Source organism: Triticum urartu, chromosome 5 (assembly GCF_003073215.2).
Source record: "Triticum urartu cultivar G1812 chromosome 5, Tu2.1, whole genome shotgun sequence".
In the NCBI taxonomy this organism is placed as follows: domain Eukaryota; kingdom Viridiplantae; phylum Streptophyta; class Magnoliopsida; order Poales; family Poaceae; genus Triticum; species Triticum urartu.
The window spans coordinates 544820282-544832438 of NC_053026.1; positions in this window are offsets into that span (position 1 = coordinate 544820282).

Here is a 12157-nt window from a genome sequence, read left to right on the forward strand (position 1 = left end):
ATGGTCAGCCTGGCTCTGATACCAAGTTTGTCAGGACCGGATTTTCGGGATATTAGTTTCCCAAAAACGGCCCTTGTGCTCACCAGCCCCAGGATTACTGTTAGCTGATGAGACACCAACTTGTTACAGAAACTCCAAGCAAAATACAAAATATGTAGTACAAGACCATTCTGGCCTATGAGTACAATGAATGGTTTGCTAGTGGCTGAAGGCGGAAGCGATTTGTGGATCACCAGCATCTATGGGACTCCATTTCCCTCAGGAACAGCTGACCATGATAACTCCTATCTTCGCGAGGCTGCTATCTCCGTTGCGTAGGTTCCGGGGTTGTCATCGCAACGCTACTTTCCACGCAAGAAATCTGGCCAAGACAATAGCCAGGGACAAGCCAGTGAGTACTTTGAATGTACTCGCAAACCTTATGAACACAGGCATAACATGCCCAAAATATTCTATGATCACAACGTCAGTCACAAAAATAAAATCCATGATGCACGCAAGCAAGTTATTCACAATACACATGAATAATGCAATTAGAGAGTAGAAATAGAATGCCTCAGTCGGGCGTCTGAGCAACACCACAAAAAGGGCTTATAAGTAATTGAAATAACAAGCATGCCACAGTCGGGCGTCTGAGCGACACCACATAAAGGGCTTATAAGTAATTGAAATAACAAGCATGCCACAGTCGGGCATCTGAGCGACACCACATAAAGGGCTTATAAGTGATTGAAACAACAATCATGCCACAGTCGGGCGTCTGAGCGACACCACATAAAGGGCTTATATATATATACAAGGAATAATAAGCATGCCATAGTCGGGCGTCTGAGCGACACCACATAAAGGGCTTATATGTATAAACATAATCACAGTGAATATCCAGGAGGCAGAACTGTCCCAGGGATATTCATTATCTCCAATTAATGCAAATGGTTAGTCCATAATAATAATAATTATAACCATCATATATCACCAGTCATAATCAATGTTCTGGTTTAGTAGTTTCTCCTCCGAAGACCGACACTTGACCCATCCTAGACTATAGTCCTTAACCATGGACACGGCTATTTGAATAGATTTAATCTCTGCAGAGGGTGTACTCTTTACCCACTAGCAGTGGATTTCCTTTAGTCCATCGGGACTAATTCTGTCCACGGTCTTTCGTTCGAAAACACACCTAACCGCACACACCAGCCTAACTTACCGGTGTCTGGAATCACTCTTGGCACCTGTTAAGCAAAACTCTAAGTGAGGAGGCTACAACCTCTACTAGCATGGGATCACAAAATTTATACCGCACGCAAACTAGGGGAGCTACCCCTTTGGCTACAACCGAAACACCCATGCCCCCGGACTAGGTGGCATGCCTACCGGATGCAGTCGGTATCTTCCACCATGGCCTCTCTGTACGATGGGTGCTAGGAAAGGGGATGACAACTTACTGAACTATACCCTACCCATGGTAGGGACAAGTGGTAGTACGAAACAAGTATGGGGTTTACCGGAACAAGACTCGATCTATGGTCGACTCAGGAGGTTTAGGTATTCCCTGCACGATTATTATAGCAAAAATATTTCAATCCAACAGACAGAATCACCGCTCATCATACCTCATCATGCCATACCGGACGCTACTGCATCGGCGAGGAACTGGAGACAAGCATCGTGTCTACCCAAGACAAAGGCTTTCCCGGTTTCCCTCTGGTATGCATGAAAGGCATACGATGGTGATTACTATCACCACGTGTCCATTTCCAATAGTACGGAATCATCAATATGCACTTATGAGTATGTTCATATCATCACACAAAATAATGAAAGCTCTGAAACGAGGGGTGTTGTAACCGTATTAAACAACACACGGCAATATTATGCCCGGGGTCAGAATGCTTGCCTTCAAGGTGTGGAGAGGTGAGGTGCACTCCAATACTTTTTGAAAACTCTCTTCTCTCTCTCCAAAAATCCTATTTTCGAAAATATGCAAATAACACATACTTTAAAAACAGTACAAAAAGTTGTCCTAATTATTTTTGAAATAAATCTTAAAATAAAGTAGGTGAAATTTGAGAGAGGTAGGAAAAAGAATCAATTCATTTGGAGTTTTATTTAAAAAGATATAGCCAGTCAAAGTTTTGGTCAAATTCTGTTTTTAAAATAAAACAGAAAAAGCAAACGTTTCAGATAGAAATACGCTTCCGGGGCAGAGGAGATATACTTATGAAGTTTACGCCTTCACTTAAAACACGTGGAGGCGGGGCTGGGTCACTGACAGTGGGTCCACGGGGCCCACTGGTCAGGTTTGACCAGTCGCCCCTCCCTCCTTTTCCTCTGCCCGAGCAGGGGCGTGATTCCGGTGATCGTCGCCGGCTCCTCGAGGGCATCCGAGGCCAGGGATGGATCCGCCACTCTTAGGCGGTCCTCCCGGTGGTCAACTGGCCGGCGGGGACGGAGGGAATTGCCGGCGGCGAGCTCCGTGGCGGAGGGAGCTTCGGGCATGATTCGGGGGTTGCCTCCGGTGGCTCCCGATCAAAATTGAGCTTGGGGGGTGGACTCACGAGATGAAGAGAGGGCCTCTGGTGAAGAGAGTGGAGAGGGGGAGGCCCTGGTGGCGCCGGAGTGAACGAGACGGTGGCGGCGGCTGTGGTTGCTGGAGAAGAAGAAGACGACCACCTCTGGTCTTTCTACTGCTACGGGAGGGTCAGTGAGGGAGTGAGGTAAGTTGCTTGAGGGCCTGACGAGCTCGGGGGCTTCTTATATAGGCGGGCAATGGCGGCCCCGCGGCGGCCGGGGATAAGATCGTCGGCGACCGTTGTTCTGTAGCTAGGGGGTGCGTGGCGATGGTTGGCGAGGTCTGGCAGGGCGAGAGGATAAGCGCGAACTGCTCAAGGGCGAGCTGGCGAGCGCTCATGGCTTGGGCGGCGCCGTCCACGGCAGGGCGCACTATGGCCGTTGGCGTGCCGCCAAGAGGGCCCTGGCGGTAGCGCTGTAGGGTGCCAGGGGCGAGCTGGCGTGTTCTGGTGAGTGGATGAGGTCGGGGGCACGGCTCTACAGGCGAGCATGGGCCGGGGCGCGACGCGGTGACCCGAGCGCACGCACGTGCAAAACGCGTGCTCTGGGCGCGCCCAGAGCACCCACGCTACATGCTCGACAATATGCCAAGTCATGCTAGGGGGCTCCAATCCATAAGAGAGTTAGCAGGGTGGGGCTATAGGCTAGGTCAAGTCCATGGGACATGCTGGTCTGGCCACGGGATCAAGTTCACAATGTAAACTTGAAATCATGCCAAATCTGGCTATGCACACAGGGTGTTTGACAAAATGCCAAGGGCAACTAGGAAATTCTTGGGGTGGCCAAATTCTCCAGATCAGTGTCTTCTTGGATGAGCAAGAGGGTGGTGAAGTTAGTTTGACAAAATCAGAAACTTGTTAGTGCAAGTTTTGCAAAACTTCAGTTTTGGACAGACAGGAAAAGGCATGGTTGCATGCACTAAAAATCCTCCAATGGGTCCACTCTTCTGGACTTAAGTGTTTTGTAAGATGGGCTATAAGCAGGAGAAAGCACATGGTCACTAGAGCAAAAATAATTAGGGTTGCTGTAGAAATCACTGGGTTTTTGCATAAAGTTGAATAATATACTTCTATTAACATCCCATAATTTTGGTGGAAGCTGTAAAGAAATATTTAAATAGGTTGCAGTTCATAATTGCCCACTGGACTAGATTTGAAAACCTGGTGTAGAGCTCTAAATATCCAATGAATGAAATATGTTTTTGCATAAAAGTGATTTAAAAACATCACATGACACCTCCAAATTTTGGTTGGAATTTTAGATGAATTTATAAAAGGGTTGCAGTGCAAATGGGGCCCTAAAACCAAAGAAAACTCACTTTAAGGAAAAAAACTCAGAGAGAAATAATTATGCAATTAAATCCACTTTTAATAGAAATGTTCTTCTTGAGGGGAAAGACAAGTCCAACAATATATCTGGAAAGATTTCACTTGGGGTAAAAACTCCATGATAACAAAGGAAAGAATGGCTCTAAAATCAAAGGAAAAACCAGAAAATAAGATTTTTAAATTCCCTGGCAAAATTTTAATTAGTAAAACAAGGTCAAAATTTTGGGGTGTCACAACGGCCAACCTTGACATTGCTCAATTTTATTGCAACTAATGAGGAGAAGCTTTGTGGGTTTCGTTTTTCTGATGGAAGTGGAACCGGGGCTGGAGCCCTTTTCTTAAAAAAAGAAGAAGCTGCTAGCTCATGGGACATTGCTTCACTTTAGGTGAACTGCACCAAAAGGTCCCACGAATTGACTCATCCATGTTGATGACTGGTGTCATCCCTTCTACGATGGCATTGACTGCAGATATGGTTCCCACTGTTTTTTTATATATTGAAAGAGGGGGTTCCCTCCGATTTCATTAAAGAAACCCAACCATCTTAGTGTAAACGGGAAGATATGCAACTACTACTTGAATGGACTGAGTACTAGCAGGAGACAAGTTCCCCACATAAGCTAGACAGGTAGGGGGACTCAACACCAGCTTGACCAAGTTTGGATTACAACCCAAATGCTACCACAAAAACATCAGGGGGAAGATAGGGACTGAAAGAGCCAGCTTCAGCATCCCAGTCTAAGCACCCCCGGCCTTCATCCTTGTGACGCATAGTACACCTTGTTTGCAACCTGCTCGACCCTAGTGTCACTGATAAAATAAGTAATAATACAGTTAAAATAGAGCGAGTGTCCTCTCTATCATTTGAACTAGTCCCATTGTTAATGTTTAAGTAATAATACAGTCAACTAGTCCCATTGTGAATGTTTAAGCGTTTCTGCAAACTGAGCTACTTAATTTTAGTTAATCTGCACAAAAATAGAGATTTGAATGTCTCAAGGCCCCTCCTTGTACTACCGCTGTACATTGATGTTCATCACTGTCAGAAGGTGTATCGGGGAGACTTGGGACGATTTCCAGTATGAGGCGTGGCGTACCGTATGAGGCGTCGCAGGCCCATCTCGCCCTCACAGCATGGCATACTATGATACTATCGCAATATTTTCTTCTATTTATTTTTGCGTGTTTCATCAACTAGTGCCACTATAATGTAATCACCCTTTTTCATTATCTATGCAAACAGGGTTATTCAGCTACATTTTGGTGGAACTGCACAAATGTACGAATGGAACCGGCATATATGCAGAGTGCGAGGCGTGCCAAGTAAAAATTACCGACACCAACCATGCTCCAGGAACGCATTGGCATCCATCACAACCAGTGGGATGTGTGGCGCTCTCTGTGGACGGATCTTTCTCTGCAGCAAATCCTCTAACCAAATACTAGTAGCTTATATTGGCAGTTTTCTAGGGAGTACTCTTTTCTGAAAGAAGCACCAATCTACTTTTCTTTATTAGTACACAGTGTCACAACTTTGACCCAAAGGTCCAGAGCTATTTAAGAGTGATTGGCGTAGTACTCGGAGACTGATTGTAAGCATGATTTTCATTAGCTGTCACACTGATTGTAAGCATGAGTAGGTGGAAGATTAGGTTAGTGCGAAGCTTACCTTAAACCCTACCGCCGCCGTTGAAATGAGGCGAGCGTCGAGGGAACCGTGGAGAACGGCGGGGAAGCAACGTCACGCCATCCGGCCTCCTCTTGCGGTGGGAGAACGAATACTCCTGTGGCTCCGGCTGGCTCTGCACCCTCACGAATGGCACACCATACTCGATCGATTTGTTATCATCTGGGTGCTCGACGTTCGACCTGTATGCCCATCACCTCCGCCTGACTTTCTCCTCGGGAGAATCTGTCTGCTCCATCGCCTAGAGGAGATACTCGATGAACTCGAAGGACTGCGGCGTGACTGCCGCTGAGGAGTACATGTACATTGCCGCCCTCATCGTCGTCGTCTCGCTCTTTCTCATACATTGCCACAAGGCCCTCACCGCCCTCAAAATCTCCCACTCATTGTGAAAACCAAGTAAGGATCTCCTTCAGCCTGGCTAACTTTGCCTAGCCGCCACCGGCGATCTGCCTGATCTGCTGCTGCATCCTCTCCATAAATGTCCTTCTGAGTGATCCGGTGCTAGCTTTGGAAGATGGGAGGAGAGATGGTGGTCTTGCAATAGAGAAGAGGGAGAGGCGAGATGGTGGTTTTGGAATGGAAATGATGGAGAGGAGAGGAGGTGATTTTGCAATGGATAAGAGGGAGAGGCGACACAGTGGTTTTGTAATGGAGATTATGGAGAGGAGAGGAGGTGGTCTTGCAATGGAGAAGAGGGAGAGGAGCGTGCGGCCGCGATTTAGGATTGGACGAGAGGGCCGGTGCGCTATGACTCGATCAAAATCAAAATCAATTCACCCTTCAATTAAGAAAGCGACCCCACATTAACTAGTTTCCCTTTTATTCTGGATCATAATTGACCATGATTTTCACAAATAAAATATATGTCATATGTTGCAAAAATAATATAATTTGAAAGTACATTCAGATACAAACCAAACGATACAATTTTTGGTGACATGCATTCACATTTTGCTTGTGAAATACAGTACGTGGTCAACCTTTGACCCAAAATACGCAAAACAAAAAAATAATTCCATGACCAGCGCCGCTCTTCTGCTCTTCTCCTCTTAAACCACCGTCACTCCTCTCCTGTTTGAATGTAAATCTAGCGCCGCTCCTCTCCTCTTCCACTTCAAAACCACCGCCCCTCTCCTGTTCCAATCCAAAACCAGCATCGCTCCTCTCCCGTTCTAATCCAAAACCAGCGCTGCTCCTCTCCTCTTCCATTCAAAAACCACTACCGGTGAGTGAAGGTGCTATGGAGAAGTACATTTATGGAGGAGTACAATCAATACGGGAGGATCACAGACGGCGACCTGTGAAGCTAGCTAGGATGTTGGAGATACAGTCTTGGTTTGACAACAAGGACCAACTAGCAACGACGACGACATCCATGGCCAAATATCTGCAACAGAGGAAAAGGCGACGATACTCCCGGAGGGAGTCGCACGGGAGTAAAAGAGCCGCTCCTTTGGGCTATGGAGCAAACAGATTCGCCGAATCCAATCGTGAGGGAGCGGTGGTGGGAGTATCGATTGCAGATGGAGCATCAACCAGAGATTGAAGGATCGAGCATCTACAGGGTGCCGTTTGTGAGGGTGTCGTGTCAGAGTGAGCCGATGGAGTCTTCATCGACCGAATCCAACTGCAAGAGGACAAAAACAGTTGGCTCGAGGACGCTTCCCCGCCACCCTCTCCCTCGCCGTTCACATCATCTCATGGGGCGGCTGTCTGCTGCCGAGGAATAGGAGGGACAGCCCCCCCCCTAGTCCAATAGTCGGGCAGGTTGTGAATTGTCAGGAGGAGCTTAGGGTTGTCAGTATTTGCAGGTTGCGAATTGTGTTTTGTGTTTTGTATGTATTTTGAGAGTACTTTCAGATATGAATATCTTTTGAATTTCAGATTTGTAGTATTGAGCATATGAAGTATTGTATGAATTCTAGAGATCTATTTTTAGCAGTTAAAAATGTAGTTTCATAGGAGTATAAGAGTGCAGACAATGTGATTCTCAAAGAAGAAACTGCAAGTTTCAGTTTCAGATAAGAAACTCCAAGTTCAGTTTTAGATAAGAAACTGCAATTTCAGAGGTAGAGCATTTATATTAACACGGCCTTTTCAAACAGTTTTAACATCATGTTGGAAGTTTTATTCATGGTCGAAACTGGAACTACCAGCGAGTTAACATCATGCTGATCAACATTCATGCATAGCACATCTTCGTATGATGCACAGTCAAAAAGATATGCTATTTTCAAAATGTCCACACAATGTCGAGTGTGTGAAAAATAGAGAAAACGAGGGATGAAGTTTTGGCAAGTGTTGGATGTGGTGTGCGTAGATGACAATTGGGACCCACATGTCAATAAAGGCAGAGGCAAAAATTTTGGAGATATTTTCTCTGCACAGGTGGAATCGAACCCGGGCGGAACATCTGTCGGGTAGTGTCACTCGGCCACTAGGCTAGTTCAGTTGTTTCGTTACTAATAAGGCACTTCCTCAGGTGGTCAGATCTCCTCTTGCGCGTTTGTGCGCTCGCCGCTGTCTGCCATTTTGAACATGCTGAACAAATGAGAGAAATCTGGAGAGGACTGTACTTGGAGAGGCGGACAGTCGGGACCCACTAGGTCTATGGCCGTACGCAAGCAAGTGCCTCATCGAAGAAAATACTTCCTCCTAATGCTATACTGACATTGGGGCCCATGGGTTTGTCAACATAATTACATTTTTTTTAGGTGCTTCAACGTAGTTACTATAGGAGATAAATTCACAATGAAGCCAGGGAGCTGGCAGGTATATTTTATTATCACTGGGGCAGCAAGTAGCAGCTGGGTTCTGGGTGCTCCATAGGCCCGTTTGTATTTTCTTGAGGGCCCTCATGTATCAACCAGCCTATGGACCTCCCATCCGAGGTTTTATTTTTCCTGAAACATCGGCAACCCAATTTATGTATTCTTTATTGAAGAAAATGCAGAGGTATGTTCTATTTTTCTATATAAGCATAGGAACGCCTGGTCCAACTTATGTTTCCCTTCTAACTATATTATATATATTTAAATTATTTTTATATGTTATTATATATTATTGTTATTCTCATCATATATTTAACAGATACTTACATATGTAAGAAAATAATATCCCACATCTTATTAAGTTATAAAAATAATTTCTTATCAATAAAATCCTGGATTTTTTTGGCAATGAAAATCCTGGTGATTGTGTACAAATGCTTGGTAAGATTTAAGGACCAATGTAATAATAAATCACTTATTATATATATATAACAAAATGCTCAGCCCGTGTTTATTTTTTGATAACATTGTTGCACCCACCCCAACATTATAATTAGAATCAGCCAAGCAAAATCATGTATTTTGAGAAAGTGCAAATGGCCTGTATTTTTTAGAAAATCATAAATGAGCCTCATGGACGTGATACGTCTCCAACGTATCTATAATTTTTGTTTGTTCCATGCTATTATATTATCAATGTTGGATGTTTTATATGCATTTATATGCTATTTTATATGATTTTTGGGACTAACCTATGAACCTAGAGCCCAGTGCCAGTTTCTGTTTTTTCCTTGTTTTTGAGTTTTACAGAAAAGGAATACCAATTGACGTGCCAATTTTTGACGATTTTTTATGGACCAAAAGAAGACCCCGGATTAAAAGAGTTGGGCCAGAAGAGTCTCGAGGCGTCCACCAGGGTGGGGGCGCCCCCCAGGCGCGTGCGCCTGCCTCGTGGACGACTCGGGAACCTTCTTGACATCAGACCGACGCCAAAAATTCCTGTAAATACAAAAACCTCCAGAAAATAACCTAGATCGAGAGTTCCGCCGCCAGAAGTCTCCGTAGTCATCGAAAACCAATCTACACCCGTTTCGGCACCCTGCCGGAGGGGGAGAATTCCTCGCTAGTGGCCATCTTCATCATCCCGGTGCTCTCCATGACGAGGAGGGAGTAGTTCTCCCTCGGGGCTGAGGGCATGTACTAGTAGCTATGTGTTTGATCTATCTCTCTCTTTCGTGTTCTTGAGGTGATACGATCTTTAAGTATCGCGAGCTTTGCTATTATAGTTGGATCTTATAATATTTCTCCCCCTCTACTCTCTTGGGATGAATTGAGTTTTCCTTTGAAGTTATCTTATCAGATTGAGTCTTTAAGGATTTGAGAACACTTGATGTATGTCTTGCATGTGGTTATCTATGGTGACAATCGGATATCACGTCATCCACTTGATGTATGTTTTGGTGATCAACTTGCGAGTTTCTTGACCTCGTGAACTTATGCATAGGGGTTGGCACACATTTTCGTCTTGACTCTCAGGTAGGAACTCTGGGGCACTCTTTGAAGTTCTTTGTGTTGGTTGAATAGATGAATATGAGATTGTGTGATGCATATCGTATAATCATACCCACAGATACTTGGGGTGACATTGGAGTATCTAGGTGACATTAGGGTTTTGGTTGATTTGTGTCTTAAGGGGTTATTCTAGTACAAACTCTATGATAGATCGAACGGAAAGAATAGCTTTGTGTTATTTTACTACGGACTCTTGAACAGATCGATCAGAAAGGTTAACTTTGAGGTGGTTTCGTACCCTACAATAATATCTTCGTTTGTTCTCCGCTATTAGTGACTTTGGAGTGACTCTTTGTTGCATGTTGAGGGATAGTTATATCCAATTATGTTATTATTGTTGAGAGAACTTGCACTAGTGAAAGTATGAACCCTAGGCCTTGTTTCCTAGCATTGCAATACCATTTACGCTCACTTTTACCACTTGCTACCTTGCTGTTTTTATATTTTCAGATTAGAAAAACCATTATCTACTATCCATATTGCACTTGTATCACCATCTCTTCGCCGAACTAGTGCACCTATACAATTTACCATTCTATTGGGTGTGTTGGGGACACAAGAGACTCTTTGTTATTTGGTTGCAGGGTTGCTTGAGGGAGACCATCTTCATCCTACGCCTCCCACGGATTGATAAACCTTAGGTCATCCACTTGTGGGAAATTTGCTACCGTCCTACAAACCTCTGCACTTGGAGGCCCAACAACGTCTACAAGAAGAAGGTTGTGTAGTAGACATCAAGCTCTTTTCTGGCGCCGTTGTCAGGGAGGTTAGCGCTTGAAGGTATATCTTTAGATCTTGCAATCGAATCTTTTTGTTTCTTGTTTTAGCACTAGTTTAGTTTATAAAAGAAAACTACAAAAAAATGGAATTGAGTTTGCCTCATACGCTTCATCTTTTTAATATCTTTCGTGAGAATGATGGAAAGGAAAATTGTGCTCAAATGCTAGAAGAAGAAGTCTATAAAATGTTTGGCACTAAATCTTTAAATGATGAGCATGATTGCAATGTTGTTAGTATGAACTCCTTGAATATCCATAGTACTAATGATGATTGCACTAGTCATGATGAAAATGTCTCGTATAAGCATGTCAACTTTTGTGGAGTGCATGGAGTTTGCAAGTACACACCAAATAGGGAAGATAGATTTTGTAATAGGCATAAGTATTTAGAAACTAAATGGTTGCAAGAAAGGATAGATGCTAGTGCTGAAAATTTAAAATTTGTTCACCATGCTTGTGAACTTTGCAATGAACATGATCATTTAAATCTCAAATGCAAATTGTTTCATGATCGTATCATGTCCAAAAATTGTGATGTTTTGATTTCCCTTGCACATCATGATGAACATAGTTTTCTCTTGGGTTATGAAGAAATGAAACGTATAACTAAGTATATTCCAAAATATAACCCTGAGAAATTCTCTGATCTTGATATAGAATAAATTTTTATGTATTGTGCGGTGCATTGCATTGAAAATCCTTATATTGCCAATTACATAAAGAAAAGAAAACAAACAGAGGATGAAGAGAATACTAATGAAAGGGAAGAGGCTTCCCAATATCCTCCTATTTGTGATGAAAGAGAAGAAAAAGAAAAGACGGAGAAGCAAAGGTAAAAATGTGTCCCTCGCAAATGTTGTTACTCCTATTTGTGATGATGATAATTGTTATACTATTGGTGCTATCCATACTATTAATGATGAGAGTGATTATGCTTATGATATGAAAAGGCCCAAGCTTGAGGATGCTATGTCTGATGAGAATGACATGTTTGAGAATGTATTTGCTACAATTAATGTTAGTCCCAAGCTTGGGGAAGCTATGTTTAATGAAAATGATATTTGTAGTCTCCCAGGTTTTGATATGAAAATTTATTATGATGATAGCATGCCTCCTACTTATGATGATTATATTGATGAAAGTGCGTTTGGAAGAGTGTCCACTTTAGGAAGTAATGATCCCACTATTTTGGAGGATGTTGAATCTTATTTTGACAATTTTGAAAGTGGATTTGGAGAGGTCATAACTTTATTTAGTAATGATTCCACTATCTTGGAAGAGGTTTCAATCGATTATGATGGGAACAAAGTTGCTACCTATGATGATTATTGTGATGACACGTATGCTATAAAAAGTAGTGATGATTATATTAAAACTTTTCATGATTATGATTACCCTTTTCCTGAATACTACTCTTTTAATGTGGAAACAATTTGTAGTATTCGA